At 48.4% G+C, this 13,584-nt stretch overlaps 1 long non-coding RNA gene across 1 annotated transcript in view; it reads right to left on the bottom strand.

Moving 5' to 3' along the window:
* Nucleotides 1–9,998: 9,998 nt before the first annotated feature.
* Nucleotides 9,999–13,584, bottom strand: part of LOC310883723 — a 33,502-nt gene continuing 29,916 nt past the window's right edge. The window contains exon 3 of the long non-coding RNA XR_014573683.1: nucleotides 9,999–12,256. This is a non-coding gene — a long non-coding RNA (uncharacterized lncRNA). The remainder of the gene's footprint in view (nucleotides 12,257–13,584) is intronic.

Genomic DNA, 13,584 nt, shown 5'->3' on the forward strand with positions numbered 1-13,584 from the left:
TTAGGGACATAAATGGAGCATTTGAAGTTATTAAAATCATCAGCATACAGGAATGTCCCACGTCTTGCCATGACAATGCCGAGGTCTGCTCCGCGATCAGAGTCCAGGCTTTCCACGTCCCTCACTGGCTCTCAGCTCCCTGAAGGGGCTTGTGCAATTGTCCAGCCCTGCTGGTATCGATAATACATAAGTGACAAAATAAAATAGAAATTACTAATTTCAAGCTTCACTGGTAGTAAGGAAAAGAAAATCAATGCTTGGCAAATGGAACCAGGAGAAACTGGAAGAAAAGGAAGGCTCTCTCCTAGCTTCAGTAGCTTGTCTGTGACAAAGGCGGGGGGTGAAGCTGTAAAAAGGGGTCTTGACAGTGTTGCTGTTTCAGCTGCGGCATGTTAAAGCTGGCCTTTTGCATATTAATGGCAAAATAAGCTCCCTGTTTGTTCACACAGCTGTCTCAAGTCCCATTGACGTTGTGTCTGTGCTGTGCCCCTGCAGAGTGGCAGCGAGCTGGGCTGCACGGAGGCCCATGCTGCCCCGGCAGGGCTTGCACCCATTTTGCAGAGCAGGAGATGGCCTGCAGGAGGTAGCCCCAGTGGTGCTGGTGAGGTCCTGTGCCCACCCGCTCCCTCAGCTGTGCGCCTCAGAGACCTCTGTAGCCCATGGGCAGGATGGGTGCAGGAGGCACAGCAAAACCGGGGCGGGGGGAGAAAGCAGCCGGGATGCAAAGTGCTTCAGCCAAAAGCCAGGGCTCAGTTGTGCACTGCAACATTTGGAGAAGCTCATCGAATTTACAGGCACATCGGCTCCCAGGGTGCTGGGAGCTAAGACACAGAAGTTCAGAGTCAGATTTCAAAGGCACAGCTCACATTTAGAGACCCAAATAAGGGGCAGATGCTTGAAAAAGCTTTGGTCTTGCAGATGTCATTGTAGCACTGTAACAAGATGTCCTGGTTTCACTTAGGACAGAGTTAAGATTTTTAAAAGGCTAAGGGTCTAGGGGGGCTGAGGGCACAAAATGCGATCACGGGCTGCAGAAACTCTCCCTGAAACGAGGTGGAAATGATTAGGAAGTACTCCTATGGTGAGCAGATGAATAACGTCTGTTTAACTGCCTGTAAAACAGCCAGGTACAGATAAGTCCTCTCAGCCTCCTGACACAGGCAGAAGCATATTTTCAATTAAACTGAGAGATGGAAAATCCAGTGTTGATGAAAGGACATTATCTTTTGCACCGTGAGGTGGGATTCAGCTCCACGAGCTAGAGACATCTAAAACACAGACCTCTGCACCTGAACTGGCTATTTGAGGCTTCTCTTTAAGACAGTCAGGGGAGACAGGCATTTTCAAGTAGCAATTCGTCTGGCCAAATACAAATATCCATTTGCGGAAGCGATAACTCCATGCCTCACGCTCTGCTGACTGTATCTGCTAGATGTCTGCTGATAATAAGACTGACTAGGAAGGCCAGCTCAGGTTAGACACCTTGCCTAGTCACTTGAGTTTTTCTGTGGAATATTAAACCGTGGAATTTATTTCCACAAAAGGTTATGGAAGGCAAAAGATAAACTATATTCAAACAGAGACTGGAATAAATATGAAAAACAGGAATAGCCACAGTTATTACAGGTGATGTTAAGAGCATTTTGGAACAGATATAAAACTGCTTGCCTCTAGTCTTAAACTCATTTTAAACTCTTAGGATTACAATTAAGATCATCACACGGGGCACCCTATTTCATGTCTACCTGCTGGGTGATCAGAGGTAGGCTACTAATTTGGATGGACTGTGAATCGACTTGAAACTGTCAATATTTTTACCTGCACATGGTCTCCCAAGGTTTCCTGAAACTCTTAACAGCTGGTACTGAATTGCAAGTAGTGTGAAATCAGAAGTTTAATGGAATAGTATAGATTAGACTGGAATACAGCAGAATACAGTAGAATAGGATAGAAGAGGACTAGAAAATTAAAACAAATACACCTGTGAAGGAAACAAAAAGCACACGGAAAAGGATGCTTTGAATACCATCCACGAGTGCATGACATAGAAAATGCTCAGGCAGGTAGGTGGTTAACTCTCTTGGTCTCACAGTGGTTTTGGCATACAATTAGAGTTACTGTGGGATCAAATTATAAACCAGACAGTGCAACCCATCTGCAGGCCAGTGAGCAGCTTTATGAATGGTCCTAATGGAGTCAGCATAACTAGTTAGCATGAAATACACTCCACAGCACACCAAGCTGAGCCTCAGGACTGCTCCTTTCAAAAGTGACTAGAGAAGCAGCAGCACAGAAGAGAGCACGGTATGTAGACAGGAGCTGTCATTCCTATGGCAGATTCAGGGAACTGCGGTAAGCCACAGTACAGTTCAGAGCCCAAGAACAAACTGGCTTGGTTTTATGAGCTATAACTGCAGTGGCTTGTTTAAAAACATAAGAGAGAGAAGCACCCCTGTGATGAGGCAGTATGAGTGAGATTGGCTACGTGCCAGAAGCTATTGCCTCCTAAACCAGTGGAAGGAAGACCAGTTAAAATGTTGGGTACATGAGAAAACAAGCTCTGTCCACTGGATGATGCCGGGGAACAGCTACAGGTATTTAATTTCATATTAACTCAAAACTGCATCATTAAAGAAGTGATCAATGGACAAACCAAATGTGTTGCCCTCACTCTGAGCAGATCAGATCTGAACTTCAGCCTAGTTTCACAGAAATCATAGAATGGTTTGTGTTGGAAGGGATCTTAAAGACCATCCAGTTTCAACCCCCTGCCATGGGCAGGGACACCTCCCACCAGAACAGGTTGCTCAAAGCCCTATCCAGCCTGGGCTCGAACACTTCCAGGGATGGGGCATCCACAGCTTCTCTGGGCAACCTGTTCCAGTGCCTCAGCACCCTCATAGGAAAGAATTTCTTCCTTATATCTAATCTAAATCCACCCTCTTTTAGTTTAAAGCCATTAGCCCTTGTCCTGTCACTACATCCCCTGACAAAAAGTCCCTCCCCAGCTTTCCTGTAGCCCCCTTTAGGTACTGGAAGGCTGCTATAAGGCCTACCTGGAGCCTTTCCTTCTCCAGGCCAAACAACCCCAACTCCCTCAGCCTGTATCCATGGGAGAAGACTGTGCTGTGTGTTTCTCTAAACCATGGTTACCTAAACCAGCCTGATTTTGTTGGGTAGCTGGTTCTTGCTGTGAAAAGTTCATTCCTCTATAACAACCCATCTGTGACCACATCTTCTGATTCTTCTTCACTTGATAGTGGTTTTTGGTTTAACCCGGGAAAGCTAATTTGAGAATGTCTCAATCTGACAAAGCATCATGCAAAAATTTGTATAGATATCCTCTAGCATTATATATACTCTTCCTAGTGCTTCTGTGTAGATTTTCTGGTTGTTCTTCAGGTTAAGACCCATCTTTTAACTTTGTGTTTGTATAGCACCTATTGAACAGTTTTGACCCATGCCGTGGGCTCTTGGGTCTGTGGACTGAATTAATTGTCCAAGCATTCTGCCAGTATCCTTGAGTGAGGGTGTTTGGTTTTGTTGTAGCTATTCTTATCTTCCGAAACATACAAGGAATTAACATAAAGAGAGCAAGGGACAGAGAGGTTGGCTACAGCCCGGAGAGGGTGCTGCAGACCGCCATCATTCAGCAAGCCAGGCTGGCTGTGGCTGGTCTGTAAAAGTGAGAGACTCAAGGTAAGAGGTGACCAATTAGGGCAGTAGGTGTTGTCTTACAGTGTAGCACCAAAGCTACACATAGCAGGTGGATGGGGAAGTGTTGCTGCAAAGACTCTGCAGGAATACACTGGGCTGTTTGCAGTAGCTGAGCTGCTCATCGTGGCAGCATGGAGCAGGACATAGATAAAAGCAGGCTGCTGTCAATTCCCATTGTCCAAATGCTACTTGTGCACGGACGGGAGATGAGAAGCATACTCCACCTATATGAACATGGAACAGGTGGGGACCTAGAAGCACTCAGTGACCCTTTAAGACAGGCTTTTGCTCCCAGAACATCTTCCTCTTGAGTTGTAAAATCTTCCCCTAAGTGAAATTGGTTGTCTGAGTTATAACAGCCATCAAATACAGAGCAGGCACATGGAATCTTCCACCTAAACTGTAGCAATTACACATATCAAAGAACCGCAGCATCACAGAATGGCTGAGGTTGGAAGGGACCTCTGAAGATCATCTAGTCCAACCCTGCTGCTGAGCTGGATCACGTAGAGCACGTTGCACAGGATGGCATCCAGGCAGAGTTTGAATATCTCCAGAGAAGGAGACTGCTCAACCTCTCTGGGCAACCTGTCCCAGTGCTCTATCACCCTCACAGTAAAGGAGTGCCCCCTCATATTGAGCTGGAACCTCCTGTGCTTCAGTTTGTGCCCGTTGCCTCTCGTCCTGTAGCTGGGCACAACTGAAAGGAGACCAGCTCCAGCCTCTCAACACCCTCCCTTAGATATTTATGTACATTGATGAGGTCTCCTCTCAGCCTTCTCCTTTCCAGGCTACTCAGCCTGTCCTCGTACAACAGGTTCTCCAGTCCTCTAATCATCTTCATAGCCCTCCCCCTAAGCTCGCTCCAGTATTTCTGTGTCCCTCTGATACTGGGGAGCCCAGAACTGGGCACAATACTCCAGGTGTGGCCTCACCAGGGCTGAGCAAAGGGGTAGGATCACCTCCCTCAACCTGCTGGCAACACTCTTCTGACTGCACCCCACGGTACCGTTGGCCTTCTTGGCCACACGGGCACATTGCTGGCTCACGGTGTAGTGGGTTTACGTGACAAGGTTTTGGTAGCAGGGGGCCATAGGGGTGGCTTCTGTGAGAAGAATCTAGAAGCTGCCCCATGTTAGATAAGGGCCCCGCTGCTGACTGGAGCTGAGCCAATAAGTGATGTTGTTTGCGCCTCTGTGAGAGCATATTTAAGAAAGGGAAAAAAATGCTGCTACACAGCAGCTGGAAGAGTGAGAGGAGTGAGAAACAGCCTTGCAGGCGCCAAGGTCAGTGAAGAAGGAGGGGGAGAGGTGCTCCAGGCGCTGGAGCAGAAGTCCCCTGTGGCCTGGGGTGAGGATCATGGTGAAGCAGGTTGTCCCCCTGCAGCCCATGGAGTACCACAGTGGAGCAGGGTTCCACGCTGCAGCCTGTGGAGAAGACCATGGTGGAGCAGGTGGACCTGCACTGACGGAGGCTGTGGCCTGTGGAGGACCCCCACCGGAACAGATTCTGGGCTGGAGCTGCAGCCAGTGGAGAGGAGCCCACACAGGAGCAGGGGGTCTGGGTGGAGCTGCCGCCCATGGGGGACCCAGGCTGGAGCAGTTTGCTCTTGATGGATGTGCCCCATGGTATGGACCCATATGTGGAACAGTTCTTGAACAGCTGCTGCCTGTGGGAAGCCTACGCAGGATCAGTTCGTGAAGCCCACAGCACAGGGGGAGAGAGTGACCGAGAAGGAGTGGCAGAGACGAAGTGCTATAGACTGACCGCAGTTCCCATTTCCCTGTTCCCCTGCACTGCTCGCAGGGAGGAGGTGGAAGAGGGTGGATGGGGGGGAAGGTGTTTTTGGTTTCTTTCCTTTGTTTCTCACTTCTCTAGCTTGTTAGTAATAGGCAATAAATCTTACTGTCTCCCTACTCTGAGCCTGCTTTGCCTGTCATGATAATTGTGGAGCAATCTCCCCATCCTTATCTCAACCCTTGAGCCCTTTTCATCGTATTTTCTCTCCATTCCTCTTTGAGGAGGGGGAGTGAGAGAGTGGCCGTGGCGGAACTTGGCTGCCCACCCAAGTAAAACCACCACACACGGTCAGCCAGCTGTCCCCTAGGATTGCCAGATCCCTCTCTGCAGAGCTGCTCTCCAGCAGGTCATCCCCCAGCCTGTACTGGTGCTTGGGGTTATTCCTCCCTAGGTGCAGGACCCTGCACTTGCCTTTGTTGAACTTCATGAGGTTCCTCTTGGCCCATCTCTCCAGTCCGTCAAAGAAGCATGCTATAAGCATGGCTCAAGACCCATATGCCCAAGACACAGTAGGAATAGAGAAGAGCCTGTGGCAGGCACTGCTTTTGGGACATCTGATACAAGGCGTGGAGTAAGAACCATCATGTTTCCAGCTAGAACGCACTGAAGGCTGTTATATGGGTTTGGATAACAAACAAGAGGAACCGGAAGCCATCGTGCAGCAGGCAGGCTATGACTTGGTTGCCATCACAGAAATGTGGTGGGACCACTGTCATGACTGGAGTGCTGCAATGTCTGGCTACAGGCTCTTCAGAAGGGACAGGCAGCACAGAAGGGGTGGTGGTGTGGCTCTCTATATTAGAGAGTGTTTTGATGTTGTGCAACTTGAGGCTGGGACTGATAAGGTTGAGTCTCTGTGGGTTAGGATCAGAGGGACGGCCAACAAGGCAAGCATCCTGGTGGGGGTCTGTTATAGACCACCGAACCAGGATGAGGAGATGGATGAGGAGTTCTACAGGCAGCTGGCAGAAGTTGCAAAATCATCAGTGCTTGTTCTCGTGGGGGACTTCAACTTCCCAGACATATCCTGGAAGCACAACACAGCCCAGAGAAAGCAGTCTAGGAGGTTTCTGGAGAGCGTGGAAGATAGCTTCCTGACGCAGCTGGTTAGAGAGCCTACCAGGGGAGGTGCCCCGCTAGACCTTCTGTTCACAAACAGTGACGGACTGGTGGGAGATGTGGTGGTCGGGAGCTGTCTTGGGCAGAGTGACCATGAAATGGTAGAATTCTCTATTCTTGGTGAAGCCAGGAAGGGGATCAGTATAACCGCTGTCTTGGACTTCCAGAGGGCTGACTTTGAGCTGTTCAGGACACTGGTTGGCAGAGTCCCTTGGGAGGTGGTTCTGAAGGGCAGAGGAGTCCAGGAAGGCTGGGCACTCCTCAAGAAGGAAATCTTAAAGGCTCGGGAGAGGTCTGTCCCCACGTGCCCAAAGACGAGCTGGCGCGGAAGAAAACCGGCCTGGCTGAACAGAGAGTTGTGGTTCGAGCTTAGGAGAAAAAAGAGGGTTTAAAATCTTTGGAAAAGAGGGCGGGTCACTCACGAGGACTATAAGGCTGTTGCGAGGCTGTGCAGGGACAAAATTAGAAGGGCCAAAGCTCATCTGGAGCTCAATCTGGCTCAATCCGGTTAAAGATAACAAAAAACATTTTTACAAATACATCAACACCAAAAGGAGGACTAAGGATTATCTCCATTCTTTACTGGATGCGGGGGGAAATTTAGTTACAAGGGATGAGGAAAAGGATGAGGTGCTTAATGCCGCCTTTGCCTCAGTCTTTAGCGGCAAAACCAGTTGTTCTCTGGATACCCAGTATCCTGAGCTGGTGCAAGGGGATGGGGAGCAGGATGTGGCCCTCACTATCCACGAGGAAATGGTTGGCAACCTGCTACAGCACTTGGATGTACGCAAGTCGATGGGGCCGGATGGGATCCAGCTGAGGGTACTGAGAGAACTGGCAGAGGAGCTGGCCAAGCCGCTTTCCATCATTTATCAGCAGTCCTGGCTATCAGGGGAGGTCCCAGTCGACTGGCGGCTAGCAAATGTGACGCCCATCTACAAGAAGGGTTGGAGGGTAGACCCGGGGAACTATAAGCTTGTCAGTTTGACCTCAGTGCCAGGGAAGCTCATGGAGCAGATTATCTTGAGTGTCATCACGCGGCACTTGCAGGGCAACCAGGCGATCAGGCCCAGTCAGCATGGGTTTATGAAAGGCAGGTCCTGCTTGACGAACCTGATCTCCTTCTATGACAAAGTGACATGCTTGGTGGATGAGGGAAAGGCTGTAGATGTGGTCTACCTTGACTTCAGTAAGGCTTTTGACACCGTTTCACACAACATTCTCCTCGAAAAACTGGCTGCTCGTGGCTTGGACAGGCGTACGCTTCATTGGGTTAAAAACTGGCTGGATAGCCGGGCCCAAAGAGTTGTGGTGAATGGAGTTAAATCCAGTTGGAGGCCGGTCACTAGTGGAGTCCCTCAGGGCTCAGTACTGGGGCCGGTCCTCTTTAATATCTTTATCAATGATCTGGATGAGGGGATTGAGTGCACCCTCGGTAAGTTTGCAGATGACACCAAGTTAGGTGCGTGTGTCGATCTGCTTGAGGGTAGGAAGTCTCTGCAGGAGGATCTGGATAGGCTGGACTGATGGGCTGAGGCCAACTGTATGAAGTTCAACAAGGCCAAGTGCCGGGTCCTGCATCTGGGGCGTAACAACCCCAAACAGCGCTACAGGCTGGGAGATGAGTGGTTGGAAAGCTGCCTGGCAGAGAAGGACCTGGGAGTATTGGTCGATAGTCGGCTGAATATGAGCCAGCAGTGTGCTCAGGTGGCCAAGAAGGCCAACAGCATCCTGGCTTGTATAGGAAGCAGCGTGGCCAGCAGGTCTAGGAAGTGATTGTCCCCCTGTACTCGGCTCTGGTGAGGCCGCATCTTGAGTACTGTGTTCAGTTTTGGGCCCCTCGCTACAAGAAGGATGTCGAGGTGCTCGAGAGAGTCCAGAGAAGGGCGACGAGGCTGGTGAGGGGTCTGGAGAACAAGTCTTACGAGGAGCGGCTGAGGGAGCTGGGATTGTTCAGTCTGGAGAAGAGGAGGCTCAGGGGCGACCTTATCGCTCTCTACAGTTACCTTAAAGGAGGCTGTAGCGAGGTGGGGGTTGGTCTATTCTCCCACGTGCTTGGTGACAGGATGAGGGGGAATGGGCTAAAGTTGCGCCAGGGGAGGTATAGGTTGGATATTAGGAAGAACTTCTTTACTGAAAGGGTTGTTAGGCATTGGAATAGGCTGCCCAGGGAAGTGGTTGAGTCACCATCCCTGGAGGTCTTTAAGAGACGTTTAGATGTAGAGCTTAGTGATATGGTTTAGTGGAGGACTTGTTAGTATTAGGTAAGAGGTTGGACTGGGTGATCTTGGAGGTCTCTTCCAACCTAGATGATTCTGTGATTCTGTGATTCTGTGATACACCACTGCTCAGCAGAAAATCTGAATGCCACAAAAATAAACTTCTTACAGAAGTACAAATTCATAGCCAGCCTTTGCCTGATCCCTGGGGGATGGAGATAAGTGAATACAGATATAAAGAAGATAGTAATAACCCTCAAGTCTAAGGTCTGACTAAGATTTTTGACAGAGAGTACATGAAAACATATGGTATGGTAGAAAGTTCAGAGGCCATCTGTTTTCACTGACTATGAAAAACTTTATGCTGCAGCAGTGCAGTAATCATGATAATGACAGCTCATATAGTACTAGAAGTAAAAGAAATATGCAGCTGGTTATAAGTAGGAAAGTGCGGTAGTAAGTTGTTTTAAGTATGTCTTGAAACGAAGCGTAAGTTGTCTTGCCAGCCTGACCAGGGCCTACCAGCTGAAGGAAAAGCTGCAAGTACTTAGTTCTTCTTTAGTTTCAGATGAGAAGAGTTTTATTATCAGGAGACGTAGTTAACAGCTGAAGAAAGGAAATTAGGAGACTGAATTGGGGATAGCACAGATCCAGCAATGAGGGCCTGGCTAGAACTGGAGAGCAAGCCCATGACAGTAACTTCCATCTCGTAGGTGGCTGCTGCTAGTTCTTTTGGCCCCCACAGACTGCCAGGCACCCGTTTGCACGTTGCAGGGTTATGTGCTCATTTATCTTGGGTTGCATCTCAGGGAACCTAAGTCAAAGGCTTTCAAATGTAACTGCAGTCATAAGTGGGCCCTGAGCTTTGTCTGTGAAGTGCCTGAAAAAAGCAAAAGACTTCACTCCTGGAAATGTCTTTCCACAGGGCAGGTCAGCTTTTAGCTTTTCCAGTAGTTACTGCATTCATTATTAATATACTTTGCATGCTTTAAAGGGCTCTAAGCACAAGACTGACAAGCAGTACAGCTTCTCCTGGCTGTTAACAGCCATCTGGGCTGTCTCATTTCTGTGCCAGTATGTTCTGTTTTGAAGACCAGCACTAGTCTCCAAAGCAACCTAGTGCATGGTGTGGAAGATGCCTACCGTGCTGAGGGTAGATCTGTTCTCACACAGCTTTTCTTGACAGCAGCTCTTGTAAGATGCTAATACGTTGCATTACACATGCACCTTCCTGACAGCTAAGAGCTTAATACCCAGTACAATGCCTACCTTACAGAGCAATAGAGGTACTGCTGTTCTGCCTTTGTACAGGGAGCTGAATATTGCTTTAATGCATTCATATTTAGCTTAGGGTCCCCAGAGGGCTGTTGATTTATCTGTGCTCTTAGGCTTCCTATTTGGCACTGATATTGTGTGTCACAGAGCAGAAGGGAAGGATTTGCTGCACCTTATCTCCATTCAGATGATAGTGACGCTCCCTGATAACTCACTAATCCACAGAGATAAGAACACTGCAAGCAGATTTTGCAGCCCTTAGTATGAAATGTGTGCAGGGATTTATGTTATTCCTGCAAATACTGAAATCATACATTTTGCTGTGTGAGCCACAAACTTCATGTCACTACGACAATTAGCTCCCAGGATCAGGCGTGTTTCAAACAGCATTAACTAGATGAGCAGACAATGTGATATAATAAAGAGAAAAATAAGATCAGGTGAGCAAGACACTTAATGTAACATCACTTTTACCACTACATACTATTACCAGAGAAGCAGAATTAGAAGATACATTTTGTTGCTCCCCCCCCACCCCCAATAGATTTGTTATTTTGTTTGGAATTTGGTGGTAGTGGTGGGGAGTATGGAGATGAGAAGGAAGAGGAAAAATCTTCAGATTCTTGGGGAATAAATGTCTGCCACGGACATTTAAAACTCACTGAGAAGTGACAGCTCTGGACATAGGGGTTTCATCCTCTGAAGGCTTTCATGGCTGCAGTAATCATCAGAGCTGAACAACGTTTGGGTAGAAAAAGCCAAAGTTGGGCCTTGTGCATGACCTCCCCTCTGCCCCCGCACCCAGGCATTGTCCATCTCATTAATGCTCAGTGTCACATCCTTAAAGGGGATCTTGCATCTTATCTACTATAGCCATATTGATGTTCTGGTTACATTTATACAGTTGTTGTTTGTTTGTTTTGTTCGTTTTTATGCTACTTTCTTGGTTGTGGTGGCCTGTGCTGTCTTTACGGACTTGGACTCTTGCTGTGCTACAGTTCTGTATTTCAGTTCCCATGAGTTGTTCACTGGGACACCTTGTTTTTGTGTCTGACAGGCACACCTCAGAGCTGGCTCTTTCCCAGAGAACTGTCAGATTATAGCTGTGAAGTTTCAGAGAGTGTGAGCAGGTCTTCCTGCTCTTGGATGTACAAATCTGTGAAGCAGAAGGACCCAGCAGTCCCAACAGTAGCTTCTAGAAAGTGGAAAGTAGTCTGAAAATACAGATGGACCTGTAAAGCCAAAATATGTGATGAAAGAGAGCTGCAGCAGAGTGGTACAAAACCTGGGAACATATTCTAGGGACTAGAAAATTGATCCTACACAGCTCTCTCACAAATGCCGAGTTTAGCTTTGCTGTGAGTAAGTGGTTTAAAAGCTGAAGCAGGTGGGTTTTGGTAGTCCTTCTCCACCTCCCATGCTCACACAGTTGTCAGAGGTGTTACAGCCTGAGTGGAAGGTGAAGCATGTCCCTGTAGACTCAAAAGCCAGGATCTTCATTTGTCCATGACATCTGAAAAAGCATGGGAACATCCTTATTGCAGCTAAGCCCACCTAGCACCTGCAGAAAGTTTCAGGGTTTGTGCAGTAGCTGGGATGCAGAACAACAGTGTTTAACTCTTCTTTCTCCTTCTAGGCCTCCAAGTGACTTTTCACCACCTGCAATAAGGTTTAAGTACAAAACAAGAAGTGCAAATGTCTCAGAGGCCTCCCCGGCCTAGACCTGTAGGCAGACACAGCATCACAAGGCTGCTCGACCTAAAGGGCAAAATCCAAGGAGACCAGTGGCAGAGCTACAAATTGCCTTGAGAAACCAGATAGCAGTTCTTTATGGCAGCAGCTCTCCTACAGAGTTACTCTGGAGTCCAGTGCTGATGTTGCTGTGCTCCCAGTTATGTTGTCAGAGCTCAGAAACACTATCTTCCTCCAAAGGTTTCACTACTTCATTTATGAGAAAAGGGGCAAAACCTTTTAAAATGTTCCCAAAAGCCCCTTGGGTTTTTCATTCACTGAAAAAAAATGCTGGATTGATTCCATTTTGCATTCTAGAAACTCTGTCCAGGGATGTTTGAAAGGATGCCTCGAAGCAGAGATCCCTGTGTAATCAGAAATGTCGAGACGCCCAGCTAAAATAGAAAGGGAGAGACAAATGGCATTAAAAGCAGGGGTCCAATAAGAGGATAGAGAGCTTTGAGAATTAGTTATTTGACTCTTTTTGACCTAAATCTCTAGTTTAATAAAGCAAAATCTTTCCACGTGGTGCTTTTTAAAGCCCTTTAACAGAAGGTTTTTGCAGCCTGCCCAGGGACTCAGCAGAGGATAGAGCTTACCAAGCCTGTCAGCCGGCAAAAGGAAGGGTGGTTGAACCACTGCCTAATCCTGCTCACCCTATTCTGCACCTCACTCTGCACGCTCTGCTCAGCATGGAGTAATGATCTTTCCATTGCTGTAACCTTCACATTACCATGCATAGGGGAACGGGTGAAAGCTGCAAGGCTGAGACCAGGCGTTGATTTTCCTGCAGGGATGAAGCAGGGCAGTGCTTCCAGCACTTTGTGGGAAGGTAACTAGAAGAAAGGGGATGTCAGGGTGGGTGGTTTCAGCATAACACCGTCCCGCAGCCTGCCTCACCCTCCTCATGTGCTAGTCTGCAATTGTCTAAATGATGGGAAGGTGATTGCCTTGATGCAATTGCCTAACCATGGACCCCCCTCCCCCTGCTGGGAAGCGGCGTAGAAGCAGAGGACTGCAGAAGCAGATCCTGCCCGGGGTTTGCAGCCACTCCATGGAGCCAGAGCTGGAGGCTGTGGGGGATGGTGAGCGGTGATGAGCCTGGCATTGCAGCTGAGACAGCACAAGGGAGAGGGAATAAAGTCAGTGGTTATGTCTGGCATTACGGATTTCATGCTAGTAGTTGTGCTGGAAGGAGACCCCGCCAGAGGCTTGTGTCTCCTAGGGCTGTGTGTCCCTGACCAGGGGGCTCTGCTGCACTTCCCTGCTTGGCAGAGAATGAGTTCACCTGAGCATCCTCTGCTTGAAAAAAGGCCATCTTCCCTGGAAATGAAGAGACTGTTCACTGCTCTGAGCTAATCCAAATCCTCTCTGGCAGGCCCTTGCAGTAGGGAAGATTTCTGTGCTCCAGGATCTTCAGGATCTGCTCATCCCAGATGAGGGCTGACAGTGACAAAAAATACATGCTGTTTGTCAAAGCCTGTGCATACTCCTCCTCCAGTGCTTTGCTGAAGCTCTCTGACTGCAGAGCTGAGCTTATCTATCAGTGTTTTCACTTTTCCACCACTCAGCTCTGGAGTCTTGCTTCACTGAAAGAGCCTGCAGGGATTCCAGAGGGATCAGGGTTTCCATTCCAGTCCTTCATGAACTCTCTGGAAATCAAGATGACACCATCATTTCCAGCTATGAAGAAACTGTGGATGTCAGTTTAAAGACCATGTCT

Source organism: Anser anser (assembly GCF_964211835.1).
Source record: "Anser anser genome assembly, chromosome: 18".
Taxonomy (NCBI): Eukaryota; Metazoa; Chordata; class Aves; order Anseriformes; family Anatidae; genus Anser; species Anser anser.